The 14,603-nt window shown below is 58.4% G+C and overlaps 1 pseudogene; it reads right to left on the bottom strand.

The window, feature by feature from the left end:
• Positions 1-5,216: 5,216 nt before the first annotated feature.
• On the bottom strand, positions 5,217-5,829 carry LOC149286362 (18S ribosomal RNA; annotated as a pseudogene; the record flags this gene model as incomplete).
• Positions 5,830-14,603: the final 8,774 nt, after the last annotated feature.

Consider the following 14,603-nt stretch of genomic DNA (forward strand, 5'->3'; position numbering starts at 1 on the left):
AACTCATCCAGCTTTCCATGATCAATCTCAGGAAGGGAAAGACCCATCAAAAAGTCGTCCGCCTGATGTCGGCAGGGTCTCCTCTGTCCGAGGAGCTCCACATAGTAATCGCGGACAACCCTCTGTATCCCCCGAGGAGTTTCCTCCAGGACACCGAGGGTGTTCCGCAGACAGGTAATGATCTTAGCAGACTCCTTCCTTTTGCAACTAAGAAAAGGATCGGGTGAGTGGTAAGCCCCATGATCCCTTTCCTTGAGCAAGGAGGCATACCTGTCATACTGGAACGTCCTCATCATGGATTTGACCCTAGAGATGTCCCCGGGATCACCTCGTTGCGACACCAGACAGTCTAACTTGCACAGGAGCCCGAGATAAGTCCTGTACTTTGAGGACTGGATGTTCTGAGAAAGAGAGCGAAATAAGGCACGGGTTCTTACCTTCACCATCTCCCACCACTCAGACTTCGTCGTGCAGAATTCCGCAACGGTGACCTGGTCATGAAAGAAGTTCTCGAAAGCCTGCTGAACCCAGCCTTCTGTCAAGATGTCAGAATTAAGTCGCCAAATCCCTTTACCTCTTAGCGGAGCCTGCGAGACATTTAACAGACAGGTAAGAATAAGGTGATCGGAGAACTCCACCGGTTTAAGCACAAGTGCCGTCACCGGAAGAGACTCCTTAACATAAATCCTATCTATCCTACTCTGGCAGTTACCTCGCTGATATGTGTAACCTGTGAGGTCTGGGTTGTGCTTAATATGCACATCTACCAAGCCTGCCTGCCTGACTATTCTAGTAAGGGCCAAAGCGTCGTATCCCGGTTTATCTTTGCCACCTTTCCTGTCTTTGGTCCTAGTAACGGTATTAAAATCACCAGCAAAGACAATATGCCGGGACGTGTAGAGGAAAGGCTCTATCTCGTTAAACAGACGCTTCCTCTCCCACTTGGTCTGGGGGGCATAGATATTAATCAGACGGAGAGGCTGCCTGCCTACCGACACATCAAGAACTACGCACCTACCCTTCGTTATCTCAATCACCCTATTGAACGTTATGTCCACACCCTGGAACAGGATGGCAACTCCCCCGTAGCCCTCCGTGGCTAGTGAAAAAAAGGAGTGCCCCCATCTCCAGTCGCGTTTAGCTGCATGCAGGGCCCCCAGGGAGTCCAGGCGGGTTTCCTGGACAAAGATTATATGGTAGTTCTCCCTGTGCCAGTTATCATAGGCTATAAATCGGGCCCTGCACGTCTTAATACTAGCCACGTTATGAGTGGCTAAGGATAGTATGGGGAGAGTCGCCATCAAGGGTGATGAGAATGAGGAGACTTTCCCTTTTTCCGTACGTTCTCACCGTCCGAGTCTGAGGGGTACCTTTTCGCGGAGAGCCCCGCGGGCAAGGCGTCCTCCTCCGGAATCGGCACCTCTACCAACTCGCTATCCTCCACCTCTGCCAGGTGTCCTCGAGCTTCCGCGGCCCTTCCACCCTCCCCCGCCACTGTCGCCACTACCGCCGTCGCCTCTGCCGCCTCCTCGACCTCCATGCGGGTACCCCAGTCCATCAGGGCACTAAACCTGTTCTGGACTGGTATGTCCCCGCACGTCTTGCCGATAGCGGTTTCAGCGACGGCCGCCGCCGCTGATGATTTTGCGGCAGCGACAACGATGGATTTGGGTTTCGGGGCCCCGGAGCTCCCCCGTCCCGAAGGGACTTTCTCCCCCTCTAGTGTGGAGGGTGGATCCCCCCGGGAAGGGGTCTTAGCAGAGGCGGAGGATCTTACCGGACCTCTCCGAGCTGCCTCCTGAGTTGGGGTCTCCTTCCTCGGACCGACAGTCGTCCACCCCGACTCATCCCGCGTGGTTGCGGCTCGGGGTCCTGACGCCGATCGTGTGGTGATGCCTGTGGAAGGAGTACAGACAGAAATGGGGTGAGACATTCGTTGTTTTGGACGGACAGGCAACGGGTCAATGATGTTACTTACGGGGTCGGTGCCGGAGGAGGTACCTGGGGCGTCAGGTAGAGCCTTGTCCCGAGCGCCCCCCACAACTGGCCGCGGGTCTTCCTCTGCGAATTCGCCCTCTCCTTCCCAGATACTGTCCAAGTTGTGCTGGGCTTCAGGACACGCTCTGTAGGAATGACCCAACACCCCGCACAGGTTGCAACGGATGGTAGTGCACTCCTGCTTGGAGTGTCCTACAACACCGCATAGGGTGCACTTGGTGACATCACACCCTATGCTGAAATGCCGGGGCGAGCCACACTTGTGGCACACCCGGGGCTGACCGGGATAGAAGCACGATACCCGGTCAGTCCCGATGAAGAAGGAGTTGGGCATGTGCTGTAGGAGACCCCGTACCTCCTTCAGACGGATGTTGACCGTCCAGCCGCCGTTCCAGATCCCGTCCTCACAGAGAGTCTTGACCGGGGTGGTCAAGACCTCCCCGTATCTGCGGGCCCACACCAGTATGTCCGCGACGGGTATGGACTCATTCCGCACCAGGAAGTTCACCTTGCGGACCTCCTGGCGCGATATGGCCTGGACATTGAACCGGGCCCATAGGCTGTCGCCGGACTTTGGCACCCCCTCCCAAAGGGTCCAGAACCTCTCCAGACCCCTCGGGGACATGAAACTGATGTCATACTCAGGGGTGCCGCTAACGTGGATGATGGCGAAAAAGTCCGCGACCGCAAAGCCCAGGTCCTTCAGGGCCCCTACCACCCGCTTCCTATCGGGCACGGATCCCTCCGCTACGTGCAGCAGGCGGACCACGTTCCTTCTCCGCATGGGTTGCCCCGCTGGGAGTCCCGTAGCCCGCCTGCCTGGTGGTGGCACCTGAACCTTCGGGGGACCCGCCGCCCAGGCGTTAGCGGTTGCGGGTGTCGCACCTGGGGCCACCGTTGGAGTGGGCACTATGGGCAGTGTGGACCCCCCCGTGGCCCCGCCACCGTGTCCGCCCGTGGACCCACCGGCGGCCACCGCGGCCACCGCAGCGACCCCCTGTGTCACGGCGGGGGAAGGCGTCACCCCGGTGGGAGTCCCCCCCCCGGCCGGAGCAGGAGCCCTGACCGCAGCGGCCGCCACCCCCACCTCTTTCGAAGCAGGGGCGACCACCCCCGCAGCCCGGGCCACCGCCAACCTCCCGGGGTTCTGCCCCCCAGGGTCCTTCCCCACCCTGACCGTAGGGGCCATCGCGGGTGGTCCCGCGGTCCCCTGGCATACAGTGTGTGTGTTGTGCACCGTGACTTTAAAATTACCGGGGGGCGTGGCCTGTGCCGCGGCGGGGGCGGAGCCAGCAACCGGCATCACGGCTGCGGGAGCCCCGGGGGTCACCGGCACCGCTGCCGGAGTGACCCCGGCGAGGACCGCAGCCGCACCCGGCACTGCCTCCATTGTAACCGCCGCGGGGTAGTTTGGACAGGGAGCGGGCCACCCGGGTAGCGGCGGCCCCGCTCACAACAACAGCCGCCTCTGGCTGCCCTCCAGGCGAGTCCTCCGCCCGGAGTAGTGGGGACAGAGGGCGGGCCGCCCAGGTAGCGGCAGCCCCACTCGCAACGGCAGCTTCTTTTAGCTGCACTCCGCCCGGAGTAGTCTGGACAGGGGGAGGGCAGCCCGGTTAGCGGCGGCCCCGTACACGGAGGGCGGCACCTCCGGGGACACCGAAGCCGCAGGAGCAGCCGGGACAACTAGGTCCACCACCACAGGGTGGATGGGACCAACTACAACGGGGGGAGCGGCCACAGAACCGCCGATCCCTCTGGAGGGACAAGGAGGCGGGCACGCCGCCGGGAGCGCCGGCACGGATCCCGCGGCAGCAGCAGCCGCCCCGGCGGCCGCCGAAGCGGCAGCCGGCCGCGGGGGTGACGGAAGACGGACGGACACAGACAGGGGAACGTGAACGTACTACAGAGGGAACACACACTGGGGGTGGGGGGACAACAGGGGACATGACAACAACAGGGGACATACCGACAGGTACATCGGGGAAGGTACTCACACAAGGTCCCCGGGGCTCACCGGCCAAACGCAGACCGGCGGGGATAGTGTCCCTGGCCCTCCGACGGGAAGGGCCCGCTCTCGGATCCTCGGCAGCAGCGTCGGGGACCCGGGCCGGGAGGGATGGGAACTCCTCCTCGGACATGATGGGGGGGGTATCCCCGACGCTCTCCTCCCCGGACGATTGGATAGCGGGCCTGCTCCTGGTGGTCTTCTTTTTCCGCCTCCGTGGCGCAGCTTGGATCTTAATGTCCTCCTCCTCGTCCAATTCCTCCATTGAAAAAATCAGCGGCCTTCGTATAGCGGACTTCTCCTGGGTCCCGTCGTACTGTGGTGGTGGCGGTGGCGGTGGTGATGTAGGCGCCACCGGTTCCGGGTCCTCCGGGGTCGGTGGTACCCCCGACTCCTCCACCTCCTGCTCCCGCAGCTTCTCCTGCAGGAACCGCACGCGGTCACGGTTCTGGGCTGTGCGTCTCGCCAACTCCGCTTCTTTCTCCTTCAGGGAGACGATCCGCTCCCGTATGGGGCCGCGATGACGACTCCCCACCCTGTTGCTCTGCTGCCGGAGCTCTTTCAGCTGTCCGGCAACCTCCTCCTTCTCCTCCCCCAGGGAACGCAACTCTTGTTGGAGGTTAGCCAAGGCCTGCCTGAGGGGTTCCCCGTCTGACTCCGCAGGTACTGGGAGCCCCACCTTAGCCTTTTGGGCATAGGAAGGGCCCTGTTCCACCGCCTCCTCATCTTCAGGGTTCGTATTCACACTCGCCTCGGCGGTCTCCAAGGCCCTGGCCCCGGCGTCCCTGAGGGCGAGGGCCCGTAGATGGAGGGCCCCCAGCAACAGGAGGGAAGTCTGGTCGACCCTCAGATGGTGGGGCAGACCGACTCCCTTCTTGAGCATGGCTATTTTGGCGCTCAAGGCCGTGGTGTATGCCTCGAGCGCCTCCATTTTCCGACGCACAGCCCTGCATACGGTTCCTGCAGTCTCCCGGGATGGGAGTAGGATGCCGTCCTCCGTGTAGACCAGTTTCTCCGTGATTATGGAAATGCGGCCCCTCCACTCCTCAATGAGGGTGGAGGCCATGATGGGACCCCGGGGAGGCAGTTACCTTCCCCGGGGTAGCAAACGTCCAGCACCGAAAGTAATAAAAAGAAACCAAGTTCCACCAGCAACACAAAACCACCTCCTCTCCTCTCGCCTCCCAACTCCACACTGTTGCAGCCGACGCCCAGCCCTGATTGGAGCTGGAATTACCGCGGCTGCTGGCACCAGACTTGCCCTCCAATAGATCCTCGTTAAAGGATTTAAAGTGTACTCATTCCAATTACAGGGCCTCGAAAGAGTCCTGTATTGTTATTTTTCGTCACTACCTCCCCGAGTCGGGAGTGGGTAATTTGCGCGCCTGCTGCCTTCCTTGGATGTGGTAGCCGTTTCTCAGGCTCCCTCTCCGGAATCGAACCCTGATTCCCCGTTACCCGTGGTCACCATGGTAGGCACAGAAAGTACCATCGAAAGTTGATAGGGCAGACATCCGAATGTATCGTCGCCGTCACGGGGACGTGCGATCGGCCCGAGGTTATCTAGAGTCACCAAAGCGGCCGGCGGGGGCGAGCCCGCCGGATTGGTTTTGGTCTGATAAATGCACGCATCCCTGGGGGTCAGCGCTCGTCGGCATGTATTAGCTCTAGAATTACCACAGTTATCCAAGTAACAGATGGAGCGATCAAAGGAACCATAACTGATTTAATGAGCCATTCGCAGTTTCACTGTACCGGCCGTGTGTACTTACACGTGCATGGCTTAATCTTTGAGACAAGCATATGCTACTGGCAGGATCAACCAGGTAGCTCCCGTCGTCACGCGGGGGCCCGGCGGCGGCCGGGCCCGGACGCGGCCCCCGGCGGACCGCTCCCGCCCCGGGGGCCGGGGCGGGAGGCGGCGGGCGCCGGGGGCGCAGCCCTCGGATCGGGTCTGCGTAAGGGGGGACGCGGCGAGGGGGCCGCGGGGACGGAAGGAGAGCGCGCGCTCCCCCTCCCTTCGTTCGGGGCCGGGAGAAAGGAAGGTGCGTGCTCCGCGGCGGGGGGAACCCGGGGTGGGACGTGGAGCGCCCGCGGGTAGCCCCAACCGGCCGCGGCTTCGGGCCGCTGGGAGTCCGGGGCCGAGCAAACTCAGTCGCCTGCGAGGGGGGTCCGGCGCCCGGGGCGGCTCTCCCCCGGCCCGGGGGAGAGAGCTCGGGGCCGCGGTGGGCCCGGGGGGCCGCGCCGGGAGGTGCGCGGGGAGGCGGGCCGCTCGCCTGCACCAGGGGGCCCGCCGGGGACCGCCTGAGCGAGGGTTGCCTTCCCCGGCCCGGCGCGGGGCACCAGATCGGTCGTTGTCCTGGTCGTGGCGGTCGACGCCGACCGCTCACCTATATATCCGGCGGAGGGTGCCTGAGGACCCTGGCGAACCGGGAAGGAGTTCCGCGACACCACCGGTAAAACCCGGCCAGGCAGGCCGACTTCGATGGAGCGAGGGTCGGATGCGGCCGGCAAATCCGTTCTCATAGACTTCCAGGGCTTTTCAAGCAACTTGGCCTGCCAGAAATGGGGACTTAGAGCGAAAACGCCGGCCGGCCGCGAGCAACTTGGGACCGGGGCCGGGTAGGACCGCCGGTGCGGCACCCGGGCTGGGCGGCCCGAGGTCCGGGGAGCTCCTGGCGGGACCCTCGGAGGTCTACCCGGCGGCAGGTTCACGGGAGCCGGGGCCGGGCCGGGAGCCGCGGCCGGGACCGGGGCCGGGTAGGACCGCCGGTGCGGCACCCGGGCCGGCCCTCCCGAGGTCCGGGGAGCCCCTGGCGGGACCCTCGGAGGTCTGCCCCAAGGTGGGCTTCCCGGGACCCGGCCCGGGACTTGGGCGGGTAGGACCGCCGGTGCGGCACCCGGGCTGGGCCTCCCGAGGTCCGGGGAGCCCCTGGCGGGACCCTCGGAGGTCTGCCCCAAGGTGGGCTTCCCGGGACCCGGCCCGGGACTTGGGCGGGTAGGACCGCCGGTGCGGCACCCGGGCTGGGCACCCCGAGGTCCGGGGAGCCCCTGGCGGGACCCTCGGGGGTCTGCCCCAAGGTGGGCTTCACGGGACCCGGCCCGGGACTTGGCCGGGTTGGACCGCCGGTGCGGCACCCGGGCCGGGCGTCCCGAGGTCCGTGGAGCCCCGGGCGGGACCCTCGGAGGTCTACCGGACGGTGGGGTTCCCGGGGCCGGGACCTGGCCGGCACCCGGGCTGGGCTTCCCGAGGTCGTTGGGAGCCGGCTCTCTGGAACTCGCAGCAGCTTCCCTATATATCCGGCGGAGGGTGCCTGACGTCCCTGGCGAACCGGGACGGGGTTCCACGTCACCACCGGGAAAACCCGGCAAGGCATGCCGACTTCGATGGAGCGAGGGTCGGATGCGGCAGGCAAATCCGACCTCATAGACTTCCAGGGCTTTTCAAGCAACTCGGCCTGCCAGAATGGGGGACTTAGAGCGAAAACGCCGGCCGGCCGCGAGCAACTACCGGGGCGGGTAGGACCGCGGGTGCGGCACCCGGGCTGGGCTGCACGAGGTCCGGGGAGCCCCTGGCGGGACCTTCGGGGGTCTGCCCCATGGTGGTGTTCCCGGGACCCGGCCCGGGACTTGGGCGGGTTGGAACGCCGGTGCTGCACCCGGGCTGGGCACCCCGAGGTCCGGGGAGCCCCTGGCGGGACCCTCGGGGGTCTGCCCCATGGTGGTCTTCCCGGGACCCGGCCCGGGACTTGGGCGGGTTGGACCGCCTGTGCGGCACCCGGGCTGGTCCTCCCGAGGTCCGTGGAGCCCCTGGCCTGACCCTCGGGACCTGGCCGGCACCCGGGCTGGGCTTCGCGAGGTCGTTGGGAGCCGGCTCTCTGGAACAAGCAGCAGCTTCCCTATATATCCGGCGGAGGGTGCCTGACGTCCCTGGCGAACCGGGACGGGGTTCCACGTCACCACCGGGAAAATCCGGCAAGGCATGCCGACTTCGATGGAGCGAGGGTCGGATGCGGCCGGCAAATCCGACCTCATAGACTTCCAGGGTTTTCCAAGCAACTTGGCCTGCCGCAAACAGGGACTTAGAGCGACGGCGCGAGCCGGCCGCGAGTAGCTTTCGCGGCCGGGAACCGGGACTTTGGGCACAAAACAGCCGGGGTACATAGGCAGTGGACCCCCCAGCATACAATATATACACATCTAGCTATATCTCGACATCTACAGCTATATAGATATAGATATAGATATAGATATAGATATATATACATATACATATATATACATATATATATGCATATATATACACATATATATATATATATATATATATATATACATACATACATAGATATATATATATATATATACATAGATATATATATATACATATATATATATATATATATATATATACATATATATATATACATATAGAGATATCTATCTATATCTATCTATATCTATCCATCTATATCTATCTATCTATCTATCTATCTTTCCGTATCTATATAGCTACATCTATATACACGTCTATATCTATACATCTACATCGCTACATCTACGGCTCCATGCCCACAGCTCTATAGACATATCTATACATCCAGGGTTTTCCAAGCAACTTGGCCTTCCGGAAACGGGGACTTAGAGCGAAAACGCCGGCCGGCGGCGAGCAACTACCGGGGCGGGTAGGACCGCCGGTGCGGCACCCGGGCTGGGCCTCCCGAGGTCCGGGGAGCCCCTGGCGGGACCCTCGGGGGTCTGCCCCATGGTGGTGTTCCCGGGACCCGGCCCGGGACTTGGGCGGGTTGGACCGCCGGTGCTGCACCCGGGCTGGGCACCCCGAGGTCCGGGGAGCCCCTGGCGGGACCCTCGGGGGTCTGCCCCATGGTGGTCTTCCCGGGACCCGGCCCGGGACTTGGGCGGGTTGGACCGCCGGTGCTGCACCCGGGCTGGGCACCCCGAGATCCGGGGAGCCCCTGGCGGGACCATCGGGGGTCTGCCCCATGGTGGTCTTCCCGGGACCCGGCCCGGGACTTGGGCGGGTTGGACCGCCGGTGCGGCACCCGGGCTGGTCCTCCCGAGGTCCGGGGAGCCCCTGGCGGGACCCTCGGGGGTCTGCCCCATGGTGGTGTTCCCGGGACCCGGCCCGGGACTTGGGCGGGTTGGACCACCGGTGCGGCACCCGGGCTGGTCCTCCCGAGGTCCGGGGAGCCCCTGGCGGGACCCTCGGGGGTCTGCCCCATGGTGGTGTTCCCGGGACCCGGCCCGGGACTTGGGCGGGTTGGACCGCCGGTGCGGCACCCGGGCTGGTCCTCCCGAGGTCCGGGGAGCCCCTGGCGGGACCCTCGGGGGTCTGCCCCATGGTGGTCTTCCCGGGACCCGGCCCGGGACTTGGGCGGGTTGGACCGCCGGTGCGGCACCCGGGCTGGGCACCCCGAGGTCCGGGGAGCCCCTGGCGGGACCCTCGGGGGTCTGCCCCATGGTGGTCTTCCCGGGACCCGGCCCGGGACTTGGGCGGGTTGGACCGCCGGTGCGGCACCCGGGCTGGGCACCCCGAGGTCCGGGGAGCCCCTGGCGGGACCCTCGGGGGTCTGCCCCATGGTGGTGTTCCCGGGACCCGGCCCGGGACTTGGGTGGGTTGGACCGCCGGTGCGGCACCCGGGCTGGTCCTCCCGAGGTCCGGGGAGCCCCTGGCGGGACCCACGGGGGTCTGCCCCATGGTGGTCTTCCCGGGACCCGGCCCGGGACTTGGGCGGGTTGGACCGCCGGTGCTGCACCCGGGCTGGTCACCCCGAGGTCCGGGGAGCCCCTGGCGGGACCCTCGGGGGTCTGCCCCATGGTGGTCTTCCCGGGACCCGGCCCGGGACTTGGGCGGGTTGGACCGCTGGTGCTGCACCCGGGCTGGTCACCCCGAGGTCCGGGGAGCCCCTGGCGGGACCCTCGGGGGTCTGCCCCATGGTGGTCTTCCCGGGACCCGGCCCGGGACTTGGGCGGGTTGGACCGCCGGTGCTGCACCCGGGCTGGTCACCCCGAGGTCCGGGGAGCCCCTGGCGGGACCCTCGGGGGTCTGCCCCATGGTGGTGTTCCCGGGACCCGGCCCGGGACTTGGGCGGGTTGGACCGCCGGTGCTGCACCCGGGCTGGTCACCCCGGGGTCCGGGGAGCCCCTGGCGGGACCCTCGGGGGTCTGCCCCATGGTGGTCTTCCCGGGACCCGGCCCGGGACTTGGGCGGGTTGGACCGCCGGTGCGGCACCCGGGCTGGTCCTCCCGAGGTCCGTGGAGCCCCTGGCGGGACCTTCGGAGGCACCCGGGCTGGGCTTCGCGAGGTCGTTGGGAGCCGGCTCTCTGGAACAAGCAGCAGCTTCCCTATATATCCGGCGGAGGGTGCCTGACGTCCCTGGCGAACCGGGACGGAGTTCCACGTCACCACCGGGAAAACCCGGCCAGGCAGGCCGACTTCGATGGAGCGAGGGTCGGATGCGGCCGGCAAATCCGACCTCATTGACTTCCAGGGTTTCTCAAGCAACTTGACCTGCCATAAACGGGGACTTAGAGCAAAACTGCCGGCCGGCCGCGATCAACTTATGCGGCCGGGAACGGGCACTTTGGGCAGCGCGAGACACTTGCGAGCCGGCATGAGACACCCGAAAAAAGGCGGCAAGCGCTAGCGCAGGCGCAAAAACACTTTTAGTTATATAACCAATTTTTTTTTTAAACGCTGACCTTTTATTGACCCCACTCCTATTAAAGCCTATGTAAATTAACTCAGTCCCCACACCTTTATGTCACCCTGCCCTATATGGTGCAGGCTTTATCATTTCTGCTGCACTCGTGTTTAACTAATTTTCTTTTTTCACATTTACTGAACCCACACAAGTTATATGCTGGTTTGTTCAAAAATGATTTCCTTTTGATGTCATTATTTTGATTGTACCATATAATTTACTATACAAACAAGTAAAAAATATGTTGCAACATTGAATTGGAATTTTTTTTTTACTTAAAAAATCTTAAACTCATCTATAAAAGCTAATGAAAAAACCTTCTAAATAGATTGTATTACTTGTCCTGAGTTTAGAAATAACCAGTGTTTTAATGTTTATTTGCATTTTTATGCATGTTATGGGACAATAATTACAAGTAGCATTTTGCTATTTCAAAAACATTTTTTCCAAATCTGGTAATTTTTGAACTATGACATTTGGTGATCATGTCACCATGCCCTATTTGGTAACATAGTAACATAGTAACATAGTTCATAAGGTTGAAAAAAGACCAAAGTCCATCAAGTTCAACCTATATACATATTGTGTCCCTACTGTGTTGATCCAGAGGAAGGCAAAAAACCCTTATGAAGCAGATGCCAATTGCCCCATACCAGGGGGAAAATTCCTTCCCGACTCCAAATATGGCAATCAGAATAAATCCCTGGATCAACGTTCTGTCCCTATTAATCTAATATCCATAACTTGTAATATTATTGCTTTCAAGAAACACGTCCAGGCTCCTTTTGAACTCTTTTATTGAGTTTACCATCACCACTTCCTCTGGCAGAGAGTTCCATAATCTCACCGCTCTTACTGTAAAGAACCCCCGTCTGTGCTGGTGTAGAAACCTTCTTTCCTCCAGCCGTAGAGGATGTCCCCTTGTTATAGATACAGTCCTGGGTATAAATAGGTCCTGGGAGTGATCTCTGTACTGTCCCCTTATATATTTATACATAGTTATTAAGTCCCCCCTAAGCCGTCTTTTTTCCAAACTAAATAACCCCAATTCTGATAATCTTTCTGGGTACTGTAGTCCTCCCATTCCCCTTATTACTCTGGTTGCCCGTCTTTGAACCCTCTCCAGCTCCACTATATCTTTCTTGTACACTGGTGCCCAGTACTGTACACAGTATTCCATGTGTGGTCTGACTAGTGACTTGTACAGGGGTAGAATTATTTCCATCTTCAAAGCTGACCAATGCAAGTTACCCCATCAAACCATATATTTATAGACACCCCAGAGTATTTGAAATGCTGGCATTTGAACTCTTTCCATGCACACATTTTACCACCAGCCTTTGCCAGATTTGCAGTAGTATTTTTTTGCATGTATGTTTCCCACACATGTAATTTAGGTATGAATTTACGGCTCCTGGTATATGTCTCTGTCAAACAACACCCCAATATGTTTTCAGCAACATCTCCTGAGTACAGTACAGGTGGTATACCCATGCATAGGATTGTTGGGTTGTTTAGGGGCTAAAAAGGCCACATTTGAGAATTGACATGTGCTCATCCTGCCCCCTGTGTTAATTTGACATTGTTGAACCTGGTCAATTCAGTTTACCCCATCGAATTTTTTTTAAAACTAACAACACCCCATTGGCATTTAAGATGCCAGTATTTTAACTCTTTCCATGTGAGAACTGTTTGAAGATGTAGCGTTAATTTTAGGACTTTCTCATAAAAATAAACATTTATATATACACTCACTTGCCACTTTTTTAAGTATGCCTTGCTAGTACCTGGTTGGACCCCCTTGGAACTTCCTTCATTCTTCATGACATACTTTTTACAAGGTGCTGGAAACATTCCTCAGTTGGTACAGATTTGTCGGCTGCACATCCATGATGTGAATCTCCCTTCCGCTACATCCCAAAGGTGCTCTATTGGATTGAGATTTGGTGACTGTGGAGGTCATTGGAGTACAGTGAACTCATTGTCATTGTTTAGAAAAAAAAAGTTGGAGATGATGTGAGCTTTGTGACATGGTACATTATCCTGCTGGAAGTAGCCATCAGAAGATGGGTACACTGTGGTCATAAAGGAATGGACATGGTCAGAAACAATACTCAGGTAGGCTTTTGCTCAATTGGTACTAAGGGGCCCAAAGTGTGCCAAGAACATGTCCCCCACACCATTACAACACCACCAGCCTGAATCATGGATACAAGGCAGGATGGATCTTCGCTTTCATGTTGTTTATGCCAAAGTCTGACCCTGCCATCTAAATGTTGCAGCTGGAATCGAGACTCATCAGACCAGGGAACGTTCTTTCATTGTCCTGATGGGAGTGGCATCGTTCAGAGATGGTATTCTGCATACCTTGGTTGCAACGTGTGGTTATTTGAGTTACTGTTGCAGTTCTCTCCAACCACTCCCCTAATACATTTATATTTTTATTACTTCCGGAGTCTGTCTATATCTACTGGGTTCGGTTGGTGAGAAATGCAACATATGAGATCGGAGGATCCATTCAAGACACAGAAAGGGTTTTTATACCCTCCCCCTGAGCGTCCTTTGCACATAGGTGATGTGCATGAAATCTTGTGAGTGCATTCTTTTTCATTTCATTCTATAAATTTGGAATCAACAATATTACCCTATTGGTTGTGTCTCTTCTGTTTTCAGACACCATACAACATTTTATGAGATGCAAGAATATTTTCAGCACAATTGTGAGTGCAACTAACACCACATAAATTTTTGATGTTTGTATATACACCCTACACTATTATATTTTTTTACCTTCTCTTGCATGAGCGCCCCTCAATGGAATCGATTGTACTTTTAACACCTGGAGAGAGGTGTTCTTTAAGGTGGCTGCTGCAAGAAACAGAAGGGAAAGTATTGATTCTTATTTTTATTTTTATCACATTGCAACGCACCTAGCTTTTTCCAAATCACCTTTTTGCCTTATCAATGGTATAATGACAGGAAGCTGCTTTTATAGGCAGAGAGTCAGACACCTGACCAGACACAGCTGAGGAGAGTTGGCAATAATAACAAGATTTGTAGGTTCATGGTTACCAGAACTGAGAGGATAAACTGAGACAGACTGGCAAAATGGTAAGGAAGAAAGCTTCATGTCCCAGTGAAGTCAGTTCCTGACATTACCCCCACCTTTACATGAGCGGCCTCTGGACGCCTTTTTTCCCTGGTTTATCAGGGTACAGTCAGTGAAAAGCAAGATGAAGAGCATGAACATTCTTTACAGGCTCCCATGATCTATCCTCATCACCATAGCCTTTCCAGTGAACCAGGTATTGCAGTTTATTACAGAAGACCCTGGAATTTTTTCCACCTCATACTCATCCTCACCATCCACCAGGATTGGCAGTGGTGAAAGGATTTGCGTGGAAAGGTTTTAGCAATGACATGCGAAATACTGGATGCACTTTTAGGGAATCTGGAAGATGTACCGTATTTGCTTGATTATAAGACAAGGTTTTTTTCAGAGCAAATGCTCTGAAAAATACCCCTTGTCTTATAATCGGGGTCGTCTTATAATCAGACCTCAAATAGGTCTGACTATGAGACGACTAAGATCCAGATCCCCGCAGCTGCAGGGGACCTGGATCCTCCTGTCCCCCCACCCCCGCCCTACTTACCGGTACTTCTGAGTCCCCGGTGTGTAGCTAGGGCAGCGTGTAGATGTCTACGCGATTCGCGTAGACAACTTCCGCTGCAGCAGGAAGGAGGCGTGGCTAGCAGCGGGGGTTGTCTGCGTCCATCGCGCAGAACTTCCCCGGCTGTCAGAGATCAGAGTTCCCCGCAGAGTGCTCTGTGAAATGCCTTTTAACCCCCTTAATGCCACTCTGCCTCCAGAAATG

This window comes from Sceloporus occidentalis, unplaced genomic scaffold, assembly GCF_023333645.1.
Source record: "Sceloporus occidentalis isolate IW3139 unplaced genomic scaffold, rSceOcc1.0.p SCAF_70, whole genome shotgun sequence".
NCBI classification, from domain to species: domain Eukaryota; kingdom Metazoa; phylum Chordata; class Lepidosauria; order Squamata; family Phrynosomatidae; genus Sceloporus; species Sceloporus occidentalis.